We start from the raw sequence: 16891 nt of genomic DNA, 5'->3' as shown, positions 1-16891 counted from the left end.
AAGAATAAATAAGATTGATAGATGCCTAGCTAGACTAATAAAGAAAAAATGAGAATAGATCCAAATAAATCCAATCGGAAATGACAAAGAAGACATTACCACTGACTCCACAATAATACAAAAAAACCTGCAGAGACTGTTACGAACACCTCTATGCACACAAACTAAAAAAGCTAAAAAAAAATAAAAAATGGATGAATTCCTGGAAACATACAACCACCCAAGATTGAATCAGGAAGAAGATGAAACCTTGAATAGACCGATAACAAGTTCCAAAATTGAATCAGTCATAAAAATCCCTGGATCAGAAGGGTTCACACCCAAATTCTATTAAGATGCATAAAGAACTGGTCCCATTCCTACTGAAACTACAGCAAAAAATATTGAGGAGGAGGGACTCCCCACTAACTCATTCCATGAGGCCAGCATTACCCTGATTCCAAAACCTGGCAGACACACACACACACACACACACGCAGACACACACACACACACACACACACAACTTCTAACTAATATCTCTGATAAGCATAGATGCAAAAATCATCAACAAAATATCAGCAAACTGAATCCAGCAGCACATCAAAAAGCTAATCCACCACAATCAATTAGGCTTTATTCCTAGATGCAAGGTTGTTTTAATACCCATAAATCAACAAATATGATTCATCACATAAACAAAACTAAAAACAAAAACCACATGCATATCTCAATAGATGAAGAAATGGATTTTGATAAAACTCAACATCGCTGCAGGTTAAAAATCCTCAACAATTTAGACATTGAAGGAATATACATCAAAATATTGAGTCATCTATGACAAACCCACAGCCAACATCACACTGAATGGGCAAAAGCTGGAAGTTTCCCCATGAGACCCAGAACAAGACAAGGTTGCCCACTCTCACCATTCCTATTCAACATAGTACTGGAAGTCCTAGCCAGAGCAATCAGACAAGAGTAGGAAATAAAAGGCATCTAAATAGGAACAGAGGATGTCAAACTGTCTCTCTTCACAGATGATACAATTTTATACCTAGAAAACCTCATAATCTCTGCCCAAAAGCTCCTATATCTGATAAACAACTTCAGAAAAGTACAGTATACAAAATTAATACACAAAAATCGTAGCATTCCTATTCACCAACAACATCCAAGCTGAGTGCTAAATCAAGAATGCAATCCCATTCATAATAGCTACAAAAATAAAATAAAATATCTAGAAATACAGCTAAAATGATCTCCACAGCAAGAATTACAAAGCACTGCAGAAAGAAATCAGAGATGACACAAATGCTCATGGATAGGGAGAATCAATATTGTTAAAATGCCAATACTGCCCAAAGCAACTGACAGATTCAATGCTATTCCTGTCAAACTACTAAACATCATTTTTCACAGAATTAGAGAAAACCATTCTAAATTTCATATAGACCTAAAAAAAGGCCAAATAGCTGAAGCAATCCTAAGCAAAAAGAACAAAACCAGAAGCATCATACTACCTAACTTTAAACTATACTATGAGGCAAAAGTAACAAAGGCAGAATTACTGGTACATAGACAGACCCATATACCAAGGAAGCAGGTTAGAGAACCCGGAAATAAAGCCGCACAGCTATAACTTTAACAAAGTCTACAAAAATAAGCAATGGTGCTGGGAAAACTGGGTAGCTACATGCAAAAAGATTAAGACTAGACTCCTGCCTTTCACCATATCCAAAAATCAACTCAGAATAGATTAAAGACATAAATATAAAACCTAAAGCTATAGAAATCTTAGAAGAAAACCTAAGAAATACCACTCTGGACATAGGCCCTGGCAAAGATTTCATGACAAAGACAATAAAAGCAATCACAACAAAAACAAAAACTGAAAAATGAGACCTAATTAAACTAAAGAGCTTCTGCACAGCAAAACAATCAACAAAGTAAACAGACAACCAACAGAATGAGAGAAAATATTTGCAAACTATGCATCCTATGAAAGTCTAATACCCAGAATCTAGGAACAACTTGAACACATTAATGAGCAGAAAACAAACAACCCCATTTAAACACAGGCAAAGGACATGAACAGGCACTTCTCAAAAGAAGACACACATGCGGCCAACAGGCATATGAAAAAATGCTCAACATCACTAATATTAGAGAAATGCAAACCAAAACCACAATGAGATATCACCTCACACCAGTCAGAATGGCTATTATTAAAAGGTCAAAATATAACAGATGCTGGCGAGATTGAAGAGAAAAGGGAATGCTTATACACTACCAGTGGAAATGTAGATCAGTTTAACCGCCATGGAAAGCAGTTTGAAGATTTCTCTAAGAACTTAAAACAGAACTACCATTTGATCCCTCAGTCCCATTACTGGGTTTATTACCTAAAAGAATATAAATTGTTCTACCATAAAGACACATGTATTCGTATGTTCACTTTAGCACTATTCACAATAGCAAAGACATGGAATCAACATGAATGCCCACCAATGGTGGACTGAATAAAGAAAATATGGTACATATGCACTGTGGACTACTACACAGCCACAGAAAGGAAGGAAATTATGTCATTTGCAGCAATGTGGATGGAACTGGATGCCATTATTCTAAGAAAATTAATACAGGAACAGAAAACAAATATCATATGCTCTCAGTTATAAGTGGGAGTTAAACACTGAGTACATATGGACACAAGGAGGCAAACAATAGACACTGAGGCCTACTTGAGACTGGAGGGTAGGAGAAGGGTGAGGGTCAAAAAACTACCTATCGGGTACCATGCTTATTACCTGGGTGATGAAATAATTTTTACACTAAACCGTACAATACACAATTTACCCATGTAACTGTATCCCCTGAATCTAAAATAAGAGTTGGAAAGATGATAGATAGATAGATGATGATAGATAGATAGATAGATAATAGATAACAAGAATAACATAAGTCAAGGATTATGCAATGTTTCTACTTCTGTTATAGAACCTCCAATTCAGGCTTGTGTGCTGAATGCACAGTTGATGCCAAATATGGACACAAAGGTGCTTGGGGGTGGAGAAAGGCTTATTCAGTTTGGCCAAAGCAAGAAATCAAGAGAATAAGATCTCTCAAATCTATCTTTTTTTAAATTTTATTATTATTGTACTTTAAGTTTTAGGGTACATGTGCACAATGTGCAGGTTTGTTACATATGTATACATGTGCCATCTTGGTGTGCTGCACCCATTACAACAACAACAAAAAAGAAGTGGGATTTTTTTTTTAATTTAGTTAGTGAGTAAGGAAGGAGTTCTTTCAGGGAACCAAGGGAAAGAGCCTGTGTTTCTTCAGTCTCAGATAACACCTTGAACAAGCAGACTTCTGGGTGTCAACAGGTGGTCTCAATACACTTAAAGGCATTCATTCCTTCTGCAAAATTTTTTCATGATCTTCAAATTAACTTCTCCTGTTTGACATAGACACAGTACCACAGCAGTTTGTAATATCGTGGGAACAAGGGATGTTGGCTTTTCCACAAGCAAGCAAGTGCCTAATCAGAATTTTCATTAATTCAGTCACGAAAAATGCTAGTATGCTGAAATCTCAAGGAACCCAGTTACACTTTTAACCCCCAAATAATTACAACTTAGAAAATACTGATCTAGCTTTTATACAGCCATATCTATAGAGAACTAGATGTTTTAAAGTTGAAAACAATTCCCATCTGAAATGTAGGAAAAGAAAGCAGACAACTTTTTTTGTTGGAAAGAATATAACAGAAAAAAAATAGATGATACCTATGCAAATTGTCTTATCAAGGTTGTGAAAGAAGCCTTTATAATTGCTCAAGTTTATCTTCTCTACTTCCCCATTCCTTCCCCTGACTACTTTTCCTTAAAATGGAAAGGTGCTCTCAGCTAGTTATACAAACCAGCATCTGGTCCTGCACACTACTCAATTCAGAAAACTTCACCAAACCACGTGGCACTAAACGGCAACGTTAAGCAGACAGAACTCTCTTCCCACTCCATTTCTTCAGCAGCCTCTGGGGATCCAATTAATAAAAACCACTTTCAGGAAGGCTATGACTGAATATGCTTATTAGAAGGAGAAAGAGAGAGGAGTAGGCGAGAAGAAAATGGTTTTTAACTGAAATGTGGTGATAAGATTTCTATTCTGTTCACATTTTCTATATGAGGACTGATCAAGCTGAATCAGCAGCCTAGGTGCATAAAATCACCCCATAGTGAAGGAGGAATTTCTGAGGAGAGGTGGGAGTGTAGACTGGAGTTAAAAAGAGAAGAAAATCTGCTCATTCGAGAAAGTGGTCTCTGCTGATTGTCTTTCCCTTTTCTGGACTCAGAAGTCAACTGTTTACTTTGCCTTTTATTTGGTGCTGGTACTATCCTAACAAGAAAACAGTAATCAAATGTCAACATGATTCCATGTGTTTGGGGTAGAAAAAAAAGTAGCAGTAAGGTTATTGTGTGAACAGTATATCCACTTACAGGCCCCAAAGCAGCGGTTTTATTTAAAAATAGAAAAGTTACCTGAAAAAAATTTTATCTTCTTTACAAGTGTAGGAGAGTGAAATAAAATTTTAGCAGCTTGAGTTTGATTCATCTATATCTGAGTTTGCTGAGTCAGTTGGCAAAGGAGGCTAGACAATGATGCATTTGTAGGGAGGCCTGAGGAGTTTTCTTAGAATCCATATGGTAGAAAGTAGCTTGTCCAAGAAGAAGACGACTTTATTTGCCAGAGGGGAGACTCAGTTACAAAAGTCATGCCTGGCTATGGCTCTAGGAGTTGTCTTATGTGAACCCAGGGACTTATGTCTAAATGCAGTGGAGAGCAAAGATGCTGTGAATGAGAAGGAAACAGATGTTCATTACAAACTCTCTTAGATATTGTATTGCTGGCAGCCATGCTGGAGTTAGCCCACTGACAGAATGTAACTCACCAGTCCAATGGAATGAGAGCCAGCATGATGGAACCAGGGAGGTGCCTGGTTCCAATGGCTGAGAAACGCAGAAAATCAGGGTCCTCACGAGGATTCTCAGAAATGACTGGTAGAGGTGGGAAAATTTAAGGAGGGTCAGTTCTTAGCAGGATGAATTGAATTATTATTTAAATTCATTTATTATAATAGGCCAAAGGGCAGAGTATCTATGTATAGGTGCAGGTGGATAGATGTGATGGTGAGAGCCTATGGAAGTTCTCTTCCACTTGCTTCCATTTCCTCAGGAAGATAGAAAATTAAGTCATCATCTGAGATGGAATTGCAGGGCTGGCAGAATGAGAACAGAGGAGAAAGTGTAAAATAATCATTTAGAGTAGAAGGAGACTGAGTAGATAAGGATATTGCAGTCTGATTCCTGGGTACTAAAGACTCACTTGAAGTTAGTGATCATGAATAATAACAGCAGCTTTCAAGTCTCTTTCCACCAACCCTAAACTCCTCTGTACCCCTGCTGATGGAAAGTAGAAGAGAGAAGCGGTGGTCCTGAGAAGCACATGGAATTCAGGAATTTCTCTTCATGCCTAACAAGATTCCATATAAGGGAATTCTATTTGCAGGCATTGACTCAGTGTCTCAAAAATATCATGGCCAGAGTCTGCAGTTCTTTTGATTGGTCTCAGTGTGGTTGTTATTCCTACAGCCCTTACATCCAAGTTCTAGGTAAAAGGAAGGAAAAAAGCAAAGGGAATAAAATGCCCACCCTACAATAAAAGTAAAAGGAAGTAATTAATGGAAAAAATGGCATGAGAATCCCTAGATGCAGTAAGTGGACTGAAGGGAATGTGTGAGCAACCTTGGGGAAAGCCTTTCGAACACCATGAATTAGAAGAGTTTCACCAAGGGCAGGAAAGTCTCCTGGCACTCGCCGTCTTATTAGTACCTGCCTCTAAGAGGTAAGAGAAAATAATGACAAAGAGCTAATGGTCTCCAACAATAGAGAGTTACTGTGATTATCAGGATAGATAAAGAAATAACCAACTATAAGGACAGTTAGACTGGGAAGAAAGGCATAAGAGAGAAACTGTGATGTTCTCCCTCTGCCTCCTTTCAATGTGGATTACTAATGCTGTGGACACAGAACATAAGTTGAGTCTAGATTTTCTCTCATGCACCTGGGAGCAAAGGTGAAGATGACTTCCAGGAAGCTGGTGAAGTGTGTGATAAAGGGAGAATAAACACTGAATGCATACTTTTTTTTCATGAAGTAAAGGTCCACACAAAATCCAGAGCCATTTGAAAATCTGCTATCAACCTCATGAGAATAGGACAGATTCTAGAGCAGAAAAAATAAACCCTGATAAGTAGCTTTAAACAAAATTATGGACAAAAACATAGCAGAAGCCAAACCTGTCAAATATGATTGTGTGCAACCCCAGCTGAATATAGAGGAGGAAATGATAGAAATATAACACAAAAAGACAAATGCAGAATACACTCTAAAAGAACCAATACACTATGCATTAAGGAGGAAAAGTTGCCATAAATGGCATCATTTGGAGAAAATTAGAAAGAACATTAAAGCTAGGAAAAAATGGATCACAGATAACAGATTGAGATGAGAGGTGAGAATGTAGACACAAGGAAAAAAAAGCAAATACAGGTATTTTAAAAGGATTGAGTCAAAAGATAAAACTTAACTACTTACTGCATACAAGTGCTGCATTTAAAGCCTTAGAAAGATGAAACTTTAAGAAAAGTACAAAATATGCCAGGTACGCGCTAATGAAAATAAAGCCCAAATCATCATGAGAATGTCAGATAAGTTTGAACTCAACTTTAACAAAAAGCATTTAACAAAAAAAGTTAAATGAGTGAAAAACAAAGTAATTGAAGATGATAAAAAAGAGCAATTCACAATCACAATGTACCAGTCAGAGATACTAGTGGATAAAAGAAAAAAGTGTCATAGTGAATGTCAAAATAAATCTCAGAAATAGTAGGAGACTATGTCTCCTTTATTCTGTGGCAGATAAAGTAGGAAAAGATTTATACAAAGGATGTAGAAAATCTGAATAATATGATTTTTCTGGCTAATATAACCTACAAAGAATGCATCTTTTGAAGGATCCATGCAGCATTTAGAAAAAATGATTATATACTAGGTCAAAGGAGAAAAAAGTAATTGAATTCAAAAGACAGAATTATGACAAATTGCATTCTCATATACCAATGCAATAATATGATCAGAATATTTTAAGAAACACTAGAAACAAGTTGGAATTTGAAAATAATCTCTGAAAATTTGGTGAAATAATAAAGAAAACAATGTTCAGAATGCCTAGAACATACACTTAAAACTAATTGATGATCTTAAGCCCTTGATTGATATATGAGTGAAAATATATGAACTAACTATTCATCTCAAAATCTTAAGAATAAAATAAATATATGGAAAGTGAAAGCAAACTATTAAGGATATATAAAAATAAATAATTCTGAAATAAAAAAAGAACTGGAACTGACATGTAAAGCCAATATCTTGTTTCTGAAAAAAACAGAAAGAAAAAAAATGTATGAGCTTCAGCCAGCCTCAGGAAGTAAAAAGAGTGAAAGCACAAATATACAAAATCAAAAATGAGAAAAGGGAAATAAGCACATACATCAAGAATATTAAAACAATTAATAAAAGTAACTTGCAAATTGCAGTGCAAATTAATATCACCATTTGGATGATGGAAATGATTTCTAAGAATCAATACTGGTAGAAATCAAGATGACTAGAGTTGGCTAAACTTTCCCTACCAAAAACAAAAAAATCTAAAGCTACAAATTATTTCAAAGGTAAACTTTTCCAAAGCTTTCTAAACTTTTCCAAACTTTTCCAAACCTTCATAGTGTGGGAACAAGTTACACTCATACTTTTAAACATTTTAGATAGTAGAAAGAAAAAGAAGCGTTCCAATATTTTACTAAGCCGGAATAACACAGACACCCAAGTCAGAAGACAGCACAAACATAAAACCCTGGAAGTCAATCATATGTATGAATGTGGATATAACAAATATGCATTAAATATTGAGAGATGACCCTCCATAATATATTAAAATTAGAATATAGAATATAAAATCATAATAAAAATAAATTAATTCCAGGAATACAAATATGGTTCATTTATTAAGAAATTTTTAAATTTAACGTAATTGTGAATTGTTTGCATACCTAGGAAGTTAAATATAATAACATGAAAAGATTAGAAATATTTCATATCTCTTAATTACAAAAATAATGCATAAATATTAATAGTTTTCTTTAACACAAGTTGTGTTAGAGTTGCTAAAGAAAATATTCCATTAAATTTCTATAGCAATATAACATAAAAATTCTTGGTAATAAAACCTTTAAAAAGTACAAAATATACACAAAGTTTGATGAAGGTAATTGATATGGTTTGGCTGTGTTCCCACCCAAATCTCATCTTGAATCGTAGGTCCCATAATCCCCACATGTCATGGGAAGGACCCAGTGGGAGGTAATTGAATCATGGGGGCAGTTACCTCCATGCTGCTGTTCTTGTGATCGTGAGTGAGTCCTTGTGAGATCTGATTGTTTCATAAGGGAGTTTTCCCTTTTGCTCAGCACCTCTCTTTGCTGCCACCATGTGAAGAGGGATGTGTTTGCTTCCCCTTCCACCATGACTGTAAATTTCCTGAGGCCTCCCCAGCCATGCTGACCTGTGAGTCAATTAAACCTCTTTCCTTTATAAATTACCCAGTCTTGGGTATGTCTTTATTAGCAGTGTGAGAATGGACTAATACAATAAGTAAACAAATATTTTAGTAAATAAAAAGATATATCTTTTTCTTGAATAGAAAAACTGAATATTTTTATGTGGCATACAGTCAAACTGATCTGTAACATTATTTTATTTCCATTAACTATAATAATGAGTTTGACCCTGTCAGGGGTGCTTTTTTGTTCAAAGAAAAATAAAAATCTCACCATCAACAATCAATTTGATTTGAACAATCAAATGAGAATATTTAGTAAAATTCTGATTAGGAAGTGTAAAGAAGTAGAAATTTGATAACAAGGGAAAAGAGATTCCAAATATTAAAATTCATTGTGAGGTCTCAATGAGTAAAGTCATACTTCATTTTATTGTGCTTCACCTTATCGCATTTTTTTTTTTTTTACAAATTGAAGGTTTTTGGAAACTGTGCATCAAGGAAGTCTATTATCAAACTAAAACCTTTTTGTGCAGTAAACAATTAACATAATTAAAAAGCAACCTATGGTATGAAAGAAAATCTTTGTAAACCATCTATTTGTTAAGAAATAAATCTCTAAAATATACAAGGAACTCCTATAACTCAATGGTGGGGTATTGGGGGAAACCTAATAGCCTGATTTTAAAATGGGCTGAAGCCTGGAAGAGACATTTTTCCAAAAAAAAAAAAAAAGCAAATTGACAACACACTTATGAAAAACTGCTCAATATCACTAGTTATCAGAGGAATGCAGATAAAAACTACAATGAGATATTACCTTATATCTGTTAGAATGCCTCTTATATAAAAAAAAGACAAGTGTTGGCAAAGATGTGGAAGAATTGGAACCCTTTTATGCCATCGGTGGGAATGCAAAATGGTATAATTATTAGAGAAATCAGTAGGTAGGTTCCCCCCAAAATTAAAAATATAACCAGCATAGGATCCGGCAATCCACTTCCTGGGTGCTATCCAAAATAAGTGAAAACAGGATCTTGAAGACACATTAGCACTCCCATATTCAATGCTGCAGTATTTGTAACAGCCAAGATGTGGAAACAACCTAAATGTCTATCAAATGATGAGTAGATAAATAAAATTTGGTATATACATAAAATAGAATAATATTCAGCCCTAAAACAAGGAAATTCTACCATTTGTGACATACATGAACTTTGAGGACATCATTACTAAGTGAATATAAGCCAGTCACAGAAAGAAAAATACTGCATGATTTCACTTGTCAGCTATCTAAAATAGATAAATTCGTAGAATCCAAGAGCAGAATTGTGTTTATCAGGGGCTGGGAATAGGGGAAAATGGAATACTATAAATCAACAGGCATAAAGTTTTACTTAAGCAAGATGAATAAGATCTAGAGATCTGCTTGTACCTATAGTCAGCAATAATATATAGTACACTTTAAAAATTTACGACAGAATATCTTATGTTAAGTATTCCTACCATAATAAAAATACAGGCACACCTAGTTTTATTGTGCTTTGCTTTATTGCCTTTCACAGATACTGTGCTTTTTCCAAATTGAAGGTTAGTGGCAGTGCTGCATCAAGCAAGCCTATAGTGCCATTTGTTCAACAATATGTGCTCACTTTGTGTCTCTGTCACATTTTGGTAATTGCAACATTTAAAACTTTTTCATCATTATTATATCTGTTACAGTGATATGTTATCAGTGATCTTAAGACGTTACTATTGTAATTGTTTTGAGGGTGCCATGAACTGTGCCCATATAAGATAGCAAACCTAGTTAAGTGTTGTGTTTGGTCTGACTATTGTACCAACTAGCCATTCCCCATTTCACTCTCTCTCCTTAGGCCTCTCTATTCCCTGAGAAAAGCAATACTGAAATCAGGTTAATTAATAACCCTACAATGGCCTCTAAGTGTTCAAGTGAAAGTAAGAATCCCACATCTCTCAGTTTAAGTCAGGAGCTAAAAATTATTAAACTTAGTGAGAAAGGCATGTCAAAAGCCAAACAGGCTGAAAGCTAGGCCTCTTTCACCAAACAGTTATCTAAGTCATGAATGCAAGGTAAAAACTTTTTTTTTTTCACTAGTGAAACAGCCTTATTGCTGATATGGAGAAAGTTTTAGTGGTCTGGATATGTGATCAAACCAGCCACAACATTCCCTTAAGCCAAAGCCTAATGCAGAGCAAACCCCTAACTCTCTTCAATTCTATGAAAGCTTTGAGAGGTGAGGAAGCTGCAGAAGATAAGATTGAAGCTAGCAGAAGCTGGTTCATGAGGTTTAAGGTAAGAAGCTGTCTCCATAGCATAAAGTGCAAGGTGAACCAGCAAGTGCTGATGGAGAAACTGCAAGTTATCCAGAAGATCTAAGATAATGGATGAAGGTGGCTACATAAACAACAGATTTTCAATGAAGATAAAACAGTCTGATGTTGGAAGAAGGTGCAATCTAGGACTTTCATAGCTAGGGAGAAGAAATCAATGCCTAGCTTCAATGCTTGGAACAACAGGCTTACTCTCTTGTTAGGGACTAATGCAGCAGCTGACTTGGAGATCAAGTCAATGCACGTTTACCATTACAAAAATGGTAGGGCCAGCCAGGCATGGTCTCATGCCTGTAATCCCAGCACTTTGGGAGGCTGAGATGGATGGATCACTTGAGGTAAGGAGTTAGAGACCAGCCTGGCCAACGTGGTGAAATCCCATCTCTACTAAAAATACAAAAAAAAATTAGCTGGGCATGGTGGTGTGTGCCTGTAGTCCCAGCTGCTTGGGAGGCTGAGAAAGGACAATTGCTTGAACCTGGGAGGCAGAGGCTGCAGTGAACCAAGATCACGCTGCTGCAGTCCAGCCTGGGCAACAGAGCAAGATTCCATCTCAAAAAGAAAAGAAAAGAAAAAAGAAAATGGTAGGGCTATTAAGAATGATGCTAACTCTATTCTGCCTGTGCTTTATAAGTGAGACAACAAAGCCTGGATGACAGCACATCTGTTTACATCATGGTTTAGTGAATGTTTTAAGCCCACTATTGAGATCCACTCCTCAGGGAAAAAAAAAGAAGAAAAAGAAAAAGAAAAGATTCCTTACAAAATGCTGCTGCTCATTGACAACACACCTGGCCACCCAAGAGTTCTGATAGACATGCACAGGAAGATGAATGCTGTTTTCATGCCTGCTAACACAACAGTGATTCTGCAGCCTATGGATCAAGGAGTAATTTCAACTTTCAAGTCTTGTTACTTAAGAAATACATTTTGTAAAGCTATAGTTGCCATAGACAGTGATTCTTGTGATGGATCTGGGCATAGTAAATTTAAGATCTTTTAGAAAGAATTCACTATTCTAAATATTATTAACAACTGTAGTTCATGGGAGGAGGTCAAAATAGCAATATTAACAGGAATTTGGAAGAATTTTATTTCAACTCTCATAGATGACTTTGAAGGGTTCATGATGTCAGTGGAGGAAGTAACTGCAGATGTGGTGGAAATAGCAAAAGGACTAGAATTAAAAGTAGAGCCTAAAGATGACTGAATTGCTGCAACCTCATGATTGAACTGGAATGGATGAGGAGTTACTTCTTATGAATGAGCAAAGAAAGTGGTTTCTTGACATGGAATCTACTCCTTGTGAAGATGCTTTGAACATTGCTGAAATGACAACAAAGGATTTAGAATATTACATAAGTTTGGTTGATAAGGCAGCAGCAGAGTTTGAAAGGATTGACTCCAATTTTGAAAGAAATTCTGCTGAGGATAAAATTATATAAAACAGCATTGCATGCTACAGAGAAATCTTTCATAAAGGAAGAGTCTGTCAATGTGGCAAACTTCATTGTTGTCTTCTTTTTAAAAATTGCCATCCTAAGCTTCAGCAACCACCACCCGGATTAGTCAGCAGCCATCAACATCAAGGAAAGACTCTCCACGAGCAAAAAGATCAGGACTTGCTGAGGGCTCAGAGGATCATTAGCATTAAAATAAAGTATATACATTATTTTTAGATATAATACCTTTACACACATAATAGGTTTTAGTATGGTGTAAAGTTTGGTATAGTTACGTGCACTGGAAAACCAAAAATTTTATGTGACTCACTTGATTGTGATATTTGCTTTATTGCAGTGGTCTAGAACAAACCCTGCAATATCTCCAAGGTATGCCTGTACATACATACATACATACATAAATGTAGTTCAAAGTATTAGAAAATGCACCTGAGTAAAAGTTACATGTTTTAACCTTGCTCTACCTTGAGTAAGTTGTGAAATCTTTCCCAAGATCTCCACTGAGACATTTTCTCAGAAGTTCGGTTTCCCAATCTGCAATTAGTATATAGATGCACAAAGCTTTATGACATCAAAACAACACACGAAAAGCTTTATTTTATTTTACATTACTTCAAGATGTAGACTTCGTAATAGAAAGAAACTATTTGAAGAAAGATTCATGTGTTATTTTTAGCAAATGAAGTTGTGGTTCTCATTCTGTTTAAAACTGCTTTCCAAGGTAGTTTTCTGCATAGATGAATTATTCTTCTTCAGGGAAAATATGTTCAATAACTTGTTACTTAGCATCTGCCTCCTCACTTCCAATATTGACAGCACATTTGTATTCTTTTCTATACCATTTGGTAGACGGAACCGTGTCTCCTTTTCATGCACTTAATTTCAAATTGTTAATATTACAAACAAATTTCAGTTGTTAGTATTACAAAACAAAGCCTTGAAGTAACAACAAAATACTTTATATATGAGATTGAATATACTTTCACCTCTTGCTCAAACTTAACACTAAATAATATTATCCACAAATTAAATATTTTAGCAGCTTAAAGGATGTTTTATGAATACAAATTATGTTCTTCCACTGTTATCATGGATACTGGTTACTTTGGCCAAATAAACAACTTGCTTTTATATAATCATCCTATATTTAGAGCTTATATTCATATCTTCCAAAATACAGAGGAGTTGACCAGATTTTACAGACATGCATACAGCTTTGTTCAGCATCAACTTGAGCATGATTGCAAGAAGCAAACTCTGCCAACAGCATTATGAGAGGTGTAGACACTGTACTTTATATAAAAATCAGCCAAAAAGGGAACTTAAGTGTCAAGGGGTCTCTAATGTTGTGGGAAAGAGAAATTAAGACAATCCAAATGTACATATCTCTGTGCTTCATTTCCATCATCAGTAGAAGTGGATACAAATGTTAAATAACCACTACTAGTGCATCCTATGCACCAGGCATGGTTCTCATTGTTTTACTGCATTATTCCATCTAATTCTCCAGTAACCCAGGAGGGTTTAGTAACTTCCCTAAGATCACAGCATCATCTCTCACTGCTACCTCCTCTGGGCAGCATCATGTCTGCTTGTAACCTTTTGTCCACACAGGTCACATCTTATTGACTCTATGTCTGTTAAAATAAAAAGTCTCTTTGCATAAAGTTATTCGCATTGCTACATCCATGCACCTGGAATCATAATCACCCTAGCATAAGACCCTGAGATGTCAGAAGGGTATCTCAGTCACCCACACAAGAACAATAAGGCCAGATAAGTGTATAATCTTCAAAGCAGTGCCAAGAATTTTATTTTATTTGACAGAGAGAAGGAGATTGCAACAGAATACCGGAGGAGAACAAGTAGGGAAGCTACTTTTACTATAATTTTATAGATAAATTATTTCAGGTATGAAGGGATTATTGTAGTGAGATAAGGAAGAAAGTTTAATCCAAGAGAGATTACAGCTAAAGAGTCATGACATACTGACAGACTGGAAGCAAAAGTAAAAGTAAAAGAAAAATCAAAGTTAAGTGCAAGTCCCTGACTCTAGGGACCCTGGAAAAGCAATTTTGGAGAAGAGAGACAATTTGAGAAGACAAACTTTGGTGTTGACAGGCTTCATTTTATATATAGCCTGGGTTCACTTTCTACAAACAACAATATTTGATTAATCAAATATCTCATTCCCCAACTATACTAAGTACCAAAACAAATATAACACTGTTATCAGAGATAAATCCTAGAGGCTACCAGGTTTCTAATAAGCTATATATAGTGCTCTAAAATAAGAAATTATTTCAGCTTTGTTCCGTTGCCGGTGAGGAGCTGAGTTCCTTTGGAGGAGGAGAGGCGCTGTGCTTTTTAGAGTTTCCAGCTTCAGAGAATGACTTTGACGAGTTGAGAGAAGAAGGCTTCAGATGATCAAACTACTCTGGGCTACAGGAGAAAATTCAAACCAATGGCAAAGAAGTTAAAAACTCTGAAAAAAAATTAGACGAATGGATAAGTAGAAAAACCAATGCAGAGAAGTCCTTAAAGGAGCTGATGGAGCTGAAAGCCAAGGCTCGAGAACTACGTGAAGAATGCAGAAGCCTCAGGAGCCAATGCGATCAACCAGAAGAAAGGGTATCAGTGATGGAAGATGAAATGAATGAAATGAAGCGAGAAGGGAAGTTTAGAGAAAAAAATAAAAAGAAATGAAGAAAGCCTCCAAGAAATATAGGACTATGTGAAAAAACCAAATCTATGTCTGATTGCTGTACCTGAAAGTGATGGGGAGAATGGAATCAAGTTGGAAAACACTCTGCAGGATATTACGCAGGAGAACTTCCCCAATCTAGCAAGGCAAGCCAACATTCAGATTCAGGAAATACAGACAACGCCACAAAGATACTCCTCAAGAAGAGCAACTCCAACACACATAATTGTCAGATTCACCAAAGTTGAAATGAAGGAAAAAATGTTGAGGGTGGCCAGAGAGAAAGGTCGAGCTACCCACAAAGGGAAGCCCATCAGACTAATGGCTGATCTCTCAGCAGAAACTCTACAAGCCAGAAGAGGGGGACCAATATACAACATTCTTAAAGAAAAGAATTTTCAACCCAGAATGTCATATCCAGCCAAAGTAAGCTTCATACATGAAGGAGAAATAAAATACTTTACAGACAAGCAAATGCTGAGAGATTTTGTCACCACCAGGCCTGCCCTAAAAGAGCTCCTGAAGGAAGCACTAAACATAGAAAAAAACAACCAGTACCAGCCACTGCAAAAACATGTCAAAATGTAAAGATCATCAAGGCTAGGAAGAAACTGCATCAACTAACAAGCAAAATAACCAGCTAACATCATAATTACAGGACCAAATTCACACATAACAATATTAACTTTAAATGTAAATGGGCTAAATGCTCCAATTAAAAGACACAGACTGGCAAATTGGATAAAGAGTCAAGACCCATCAGTGTGCTGTATTCAGGAAACCCATCTCATGTGCAGAGACACACATAGGCTCGAAAAAAAGGGATGGAGGAAGATCTACCAAGCAAATGGAAAACAAAAAAAGGCAAGAGTTGCAATCCTAGTCTCTGATAAAACAGACTTTAAAACAACAAAGATCAAAAGAGACAAAGAAGGCCATTACATAATGGTAAAGGGATCAATTCAACAACAAGAGCTAACTATCCTAAATATATATGCACCCAATACAGGAGCACCCAGATTCATAAAGCAAGTCCTGAGTGACCTACAAAGAGACTTAGACTCCCACACAGTAATAATGGGAGACTTTAACACCCCACTGTCAACATTAGACAGATCAACAAGACAGAAAGTTAACAAGGATACCCAGGAATTGAACTCAGCTCTGCACCAAGCAGACCTAATAGACATCTACAGAACTCTCCACCCCAAATCAACAGAATATACATTCTTTTTCAGCACCACACCACACCTATTCCAAAATTGACCACATAGTTGGAAGTAAAGCACTCCTCAGCAAATGTAAAAGAACAGAAATTATAACAAACTGTCTCACAGACCACAGTGCAATGAAAATAGAACTCAGGATTAAGAAACTCACTCAAAACCGCTCAACTACATGGAAACTGAACAACCTGCTCCTGAATGACTATTGGGTACATAACGAAATGAAGGCAGAAATAAAGATGTTCTTTGAAACCAACGAGAACAAAGACACAACATACCAGAATCTCTGGGACACATTTAAAGCAGTATGTAGAGGGAAATTTATAGCACTAAATGCCCACAAGAGAGAGCAGGAAAGATCTAAAGTTGACACCCTAACATCACAATTAAAGAACTAGAGAAGCAAGAGCAAACACATTCAAAAGCTAGCAGAAGGCAAGAAATAACTAAAATCAGAGCAGAACTGAAGGAAATAGAGACAC

This window comes from Nomascus leucogenys, chromosome 22a (assembly GCF_006542625.1).
Source record: "Nomascus leucogenys isolate Asia chromosome 22a, Asia_NLE_v1, whole genome shotgun sequence".
Taxonomy (NCBI): Eukaryota; Metazoa; Chordata; class Mammalia; order Primates; family Hylobatidae; genus Nomascus; species Nomascus leucogenys.
The sequence above is the reverse complement of the archived record's forward strand: the minus strand, read 5'-3'. Positions refer to the sequence as shown.